A 6,479-nucleotide genomic window follows, 5' to 3' on the forward strand; every position below is an offset into this window, starting at 1 on the left:
GCTTGGGGATGCTGATACGTCTCCAACGTATCTATAATTTCTGATGTTCCATGCTTGTTTTATGACAATACCGACATGTTTTGTTCACACTTTATGTCATTATTATGCGTTTTCCGGAACTAACCTATTGACGAGATGCCGAAAGGCCAGTTGCTGTTTTCTGCTGTTTTTGGTTCCAGAAAGGCTGTTCGGGAAATATTCCCGGAATTGGACGAAATCAACGCCCAGGTTCCTATTTTCACCGAAAGCATCCAGAACACCCGAGAGCCGCCAGAGGGGGGCCACAGGGCCCCCAGACCATAGGCCGGCGCGGCCCACCCCCTGGCCGCGCGGCCCTATGGTGTCGTCGCCCCTTCGACCTTCTGACGCCGCCTCTTCGCCTATATAAAGGTCCCAGACCTAGAACCTCGATACGGAAAAGCCACGGTACGAGAAACCTTCCAGAGCCGCCGCCATCGCGAAGCCAAGATCTGGGGGACAGGAGTCTCTGTTCCGGCACGCCGCCGGGACGGGGAAGTGCCCCCGGAAGGCTCCTCCATCGACACCACCGCCATCTCCATCACCGCTGATGTCTCCCATGAGGAGGGAGTAGTTCTCCATCGAGGCTCGGGGCTGTACCAGTAGCTATGTGGTTAATCTCTCTCCTATGTACTTCAATACAATGATCTCATGAGCTGCCTTACATGATTGAGATTCATATGAGTTTTGTATCACAATTCATCTATGTGCTACTCTAGTGATGTTATTAAAGTATTCTATTCCTCCTGCATGGTGTAAAGTGGACAGGGTGTGCATCATGTAGTACTTGGCGTGGTTTATGATCGTGATCTCTTGCAGATTGTGAAGTTAACTATTACTATGATGGTATTGATGTGATCTATTTGGTTATGTTGATCTATCTTGCACTCTAAGGTTATTTAAATATGAACATTGAATTGTGGAGCTTGTTAACTCCGGCATTGAGGGTTCGTGTAATCCTACGCAATGTGTTCATCATCCAACAAGAGAGTGTAGAGTATGCATTTATCTATTCTGTTATGTGATCAATGTTGAGAGTGTCCACTAGTGAAAGTCTAATCCCTAGGCCTTGTTCCTAAATACTGCTATCGCTGCTTGTTTCTTGTTTCTTTGCGTTACTACTGCTGCGTTACTACTGCTTGTTTACTGTCCTGGGCAAAGCACTTTTCTGGTGCCGTTGCCACTGCTCATATATATTTATACCACCTGTATTTCACTATCTCTTCGCCGAACTAGTGCACCTATTAGGTGTGTTGGGGACACAAGAGACTTCTTGCTTTGTGGTTGCAGGGTTGCATGAGAGGGATATCTTTGACCTCTTCCTCCCTGAGTTCGATAAACCTTGGGTGATCCACTTAAGGGAAAACTTGCTGCTGTTCTACAAACCTCTGCTCTTGGAGGCCCAACACTGTCTACAGGAAAAGGAGGGGGCGTAGACATCAGTCCTCGAGGCGCAGATCGGAGGGTACAACATGAGCAAAGTATTCATGGACAGAGGAAGCGGCTTGAACCTACTATTCGCCAACACAATGAGAGCAATGGCTTTAATAGTCGATATGCTGAGGGAATCCGACACAGGATTCCATGGCATTATACCGACTCGACCCGCTTATTCTCTTGGAAAAACGTCGTTGGATGTGGTCTTCGGCACGCCCGCCAATTTCAGGAGAGAGAAGATCGAGTTCGAAGTTGTCGACTGGGAGTCTCAGTATCATGCCATCCTCGGCAGGTCGGCGTTTGCCAAGTTTATGGCCGGCCGTTCACGGGAATTTTGCTCGATCAGACACCTGTGACAGGGAGTTCCAGAAGATCGCCTCGAAATTCGGCGCTAAGGAGGAACTCAATGCGATCGACGCAGCTATGGATCATACGCAACCACCAGCCGACAACCGAAACGTAAGATCCGACGAGTTTGATGCTACAAAGGAAGCCAAGAAACTGCAGGTGCACCCCACTGACCCGAAGAAAACGGTCAATATATCGGCTGACCTTACGGTCGCATAGGAAGGCGCGCTCATCGAGATCCTCCGTGAGCGCTGGGAGATATTTGCATGGGAACCATCCGACATGCCAGGTATCCCCAGGGAACTCGCTGAGCACGCCCTTAATGTTGACCCGACAGCTAAACCAGTGCAGCAGTCGATGCGTCGATTCTCTGAACCCAAGAGGAGAGCAATTGGTGAGGAAATCAATCGACTTCGTAAAGCAGGATTCATCCGAGAGCTCAAGGAATCAGAGTGGGTGGCTAACCCTGTCATGGTACCCAAGAAGGACACCACCGCTCTGCGTATGTGTATCGACTACACCGGCCTCAACAAGCACTGTCCGAAAGACCACTTCCCGCTGCCTAGAATTGACCAGATAGTTGATTCCACAGCCGGATGCGACCGCCTCTCCTTTCTCGATGCCTACTCTGGGTATAACCAGATCAAATTGAAGAAGGAAGATCAGGAACTAACTGCGTTCATCACCCCACACGGCGTTTTCTGCTACAACGTCATGACCTTCGGGTTGAAAAATGCGGGAGCAACTTACCAACGTTGCATGCAAGCTTGCCTTGGAGAGAAGATCGGGCGAAACATCGAAGTCTATATTGACGATATCGTGGTAAAAACGAAGCACATTGCCACCCTCGTCGACGATTTGCGGGAGACCTTCGATAACCTAGATAGGTACAAGATCAAGTTAAACCCCAAAAAATGCTTCTTCGGAGTACCAGGGGGGCAAGTACTAGGATACTTCATCTCGGCCAGGGGAATCGAAGCCAACCCTTTGAAAATCAAAGCTATTCTCGACATGGAGCCGCCAAAGAATCTGCATCAAGTGCAGCAGTTGGCAGGACGTCTGGCAGCACTCAACAGGTTCATCGCCAAGCTAGGAGAAAAAAGCTTTGCCTTTCTACAATTTGATGAAAAAATCGGAAAAGTTCGAGTGGACAAAGGAGGCGCAGGAATCCTTTGACAATCTGAAGAAGATCTTGTCGACATCTCCAGTCCTTGTAACCCCCCGCGAGAAGGAAACGTTGCTCATGTACATAGCTGCAACAGCCCAAGTCTTCAGCAGCGTCTTGGTCGTCAAACGAGAAGAAGCAGGAAGAGTTCATGGCGTGCAAAGGCCCGTTTACTATCTCAGCGAAGTACTCACACCCGCAAGACAGAGGTACCCTCATCATCAGAAGCTGGCATATGCAGTATGGAGGTCAGCCCGTAAGCTACGGCACTACTTCACAGAGCATCCGATCATCGTCGTGAGCGAAGCGCCATTGAAAAATATAATGACCAATCCAGAGGCCACAGGTCGAGTGTCTCAATGGGCTATCGAGATAGCACCTCACGACATAACTTACGTTAGCCGGACGGCTATAAAATCCCAAATCCTCCCAGACTTTGTGGCAGACTGGATTCAATCCCAGACACCGGCGGCACCCGACATGTCGGGATCGTGGATAATGTATTTCGACGGGTCAAAGCGAAGCACAGGCGCTGCAGCATGAGTAGTGCTAATATCACCACAAGGAGACAAGATGAAGTACATACTACGTATGAACTTCTCTCTGCCAACAAACAATGAAGCAGAATACGAAGCACTGCTGCACGGAATGAAGATGGCAAAGGCGTGTGGGGCGACCCGCCTGGAAATCTACGGGGACTCAAACTTGGTAGTACAACAGTCGATGAATCTGTGTGACGCAGTTAGCGACAACATGATCGCCTATCGGCAGCTGTATCAAAATATGGAAGCCAAGTTCGAGGGGTGTGAGCTCAAACATATCGGCAGAGCCAGCAACGAGGAAGCCGACACCTTAGCAAACATCGGCTCCATGTGCTCTCCCATCCTAGACGGAGTATTTTACGAGGTGATCACTCAGCGATCAATAAAAGAGAAGGCGCCGACACCTTTAAAACCATCGACTGAGGATGCAGAGGCAAACCCGCAGCAAGTTATCGATGAAGCTCCAACTCTCCCAGCCGAACAAGTCCTCCTCCTTGAGCCATTATGGACTAAACCGTTCCTGGCGTACCTTACAAGGCAAGAACTGCCGGCAGATCCAGTAGAAGCGAAACGAATTGTCAGACGATCGAAAGCTTTCGCCATAGTAAACGGTGAACTCTACAAGTGTAGCATATCCGGTACCTTCCAAAGGTGCATTGCCATCGACGACGGAAGAGCACTGCTGCGCGAAATACACGAGGGAACTTGCGGGCATCATGCGGGAAGTAGGGCTCTCGTTGCAAAAGCCTTCAGGGCAGGATTTTACTGGCCAACGGCGGCGGCGGACGCTCGAGATCTGGTCATGAAGTGCGACCCTTGCCAACGGTTTTCCCCAAAACCGCACGCCCCTGCAACAGACCTAATGACGATACCCTTGGCGTGGCCGTTCGCCCAATGGGGACTCGATCAGGTTGGGCCACTACCGAGATCATTGCCTGGAGGACACACGTACTTATTAGTCGCAGTCGATAAATTCACAAAATGGATCGAGGCAGTACCAGTACGAAACCAGAAGGCAAAAACAGCAGTCCAATTCTTCAAGGAAATAACATGTCGATTCGGCGTGCCTCACATTATCGTCACAGATAATTGGACTAACTTCGACTCCAAAGAGTTCCGAGAATTTTGTGATGACAGGGGAATAAAACTGAAATTTGCATCAGTGGCTCATCCGCAAACAAACGGTCAGGTGGAAAGGATCAACGGTCTAATAGGGGACGGTCTCAAGAAACGCCTTACAGGCGCAGAAGGAGCTTGGGTCGAAGAGTTACCATCAGTACTTTGGAGTTTGCGTACCACGCCTAACAGGTCGACTCAGTACACCCCATTCTTTCTGGTACATGGGGCCGAAGCAGTCTTGCCAGCTGATGTTCGATTTGAAGCACCTCGAGTGACGGCATACACAGAACCTTCTTCCAACATCGCACTACAAGATGCTGTAGACCTACTAGATGAAGCCCGAGACATTGCTTTAGCCAGAACCACGGTATACCAGCAGGCGCTGAGGAACTACCACAGTCGACGAATACGCAACCGATGCTTTAGCGTTGGTGATATGGTACTTCGGCTGAAGCAAAAAAGGCCCTCGAAACTCGAGTCTCCGTGGGAGGGACCCTACGTCATCACCGAAGTGATACCAGGAGGAGCGTACAGGCTCAAAAATCCAACTTCGGGAAAAGATGTCGGAAATCCATGGAATATCGCACACCTGCGACGGTTCTATACATAGGGCGCGATTGTTTTTTATAGCCCTTAAGGTTGCTTTTCCTTATGAATAAAGTTTTAATCAGGTTTTCTGCCTCCTTTCTTCAATTTAGGCCCCACCGCCTGAACAGGTCGACTGCGGCACCTACTTCCGGCTCTTACTCCCATCGGGAGCGCTGGCCCAGAAAACACGCAATGTCATTAATTAAATACTCTCAACGAGAGCTAAGATTAGTGACACACAAAAAGAAAACAACCAATCCAAGCCTCGAAAAAATACGCGAGTGCTGCAGTCGATGGTTACATTATCACAATATAAGGCTCAAACCGGTGCACCGCGTGACGATGCCAAGCGTCTAATTCCCTCGACTAAGTCGATGGGTCTCGCTCTTACAAAACTTACACAAAGGCTTCGCAATAACATTGCATAATCCAACGAAGTCATCGGGAGAGCAGGTTGAACTGATCACTCAGCCGCCCCCGACAAATAAAATATCAATCAAATTAACATAGCGTACAACGTACGCAATAAATTTATACAAAGTAATCTTATGCAGGAAATAAGGCTATTACATTCATACTCGAGCTCCCCGGTCCCAATGGGCCTTCAGATCCTTCTCAAGACACGACTCCATCCGGGAAACAATGGTGTAAGCAGGACCTCTAGCGGCATCATAATACTGACCTAAGTTCCTCTCGGTGTTCGCTACGGCTCCCAAGTCTAGAGATGGATGACATGCCAATATTGAAGCAAAAGCAAGCTCCGCACCAGCCAGGAGTTCCTTCCGCACTAACTGCCGAATCCTTTCGGGAGACTTGCATCGGGTGAACAAGGCAGATAAGGTTTCGGGTGCTTGGTCCAGAGGAAACAAGGTGTTCCAAACCATCGTGAGATGAGCATGAAACTTATCAAAATAATAATGCGCCTTCCCCACCCGATACTTAAACTTCGCCATGACGACAGCCTTCGGACGATGCAGCCACAAACCATGATTCGGGTGCGCAACGTCAGTCATTGTCTCAACCTCTTCATGGATCTTCTTGTTCTCCTCAGCCGCATCCGAAGCTACAACTGGAAAGGAATAAGAACCAGTTAAAGGAATACTCAAAACTATTGCAGAGAGCAGAGCATGGGTTAATACTTACAGCCTAAACTTTCGGTAGCAACATGAAGACCATCAAGAGCGTACTGTTCGATAGCTGTCGCTATCTCCCCCCTTTTCTTCACCAAGGCCGCCATCGCACGAAGAGAAGTGATATCTTTG

Source organism: Lolium perenne, chromosome 6 (genome assembly GCF_019359855.2).
Source record: "Lolium perenne isolate Kyuss_39 chromosome 6, Kyuss_2.0, whole genome shotgun sequence".
NCBI lineage: Eukaryota > Viridiplantae > Streptophyta > Magnoliopsida > Poales > Poaceae > Lolium > Lolium perenne.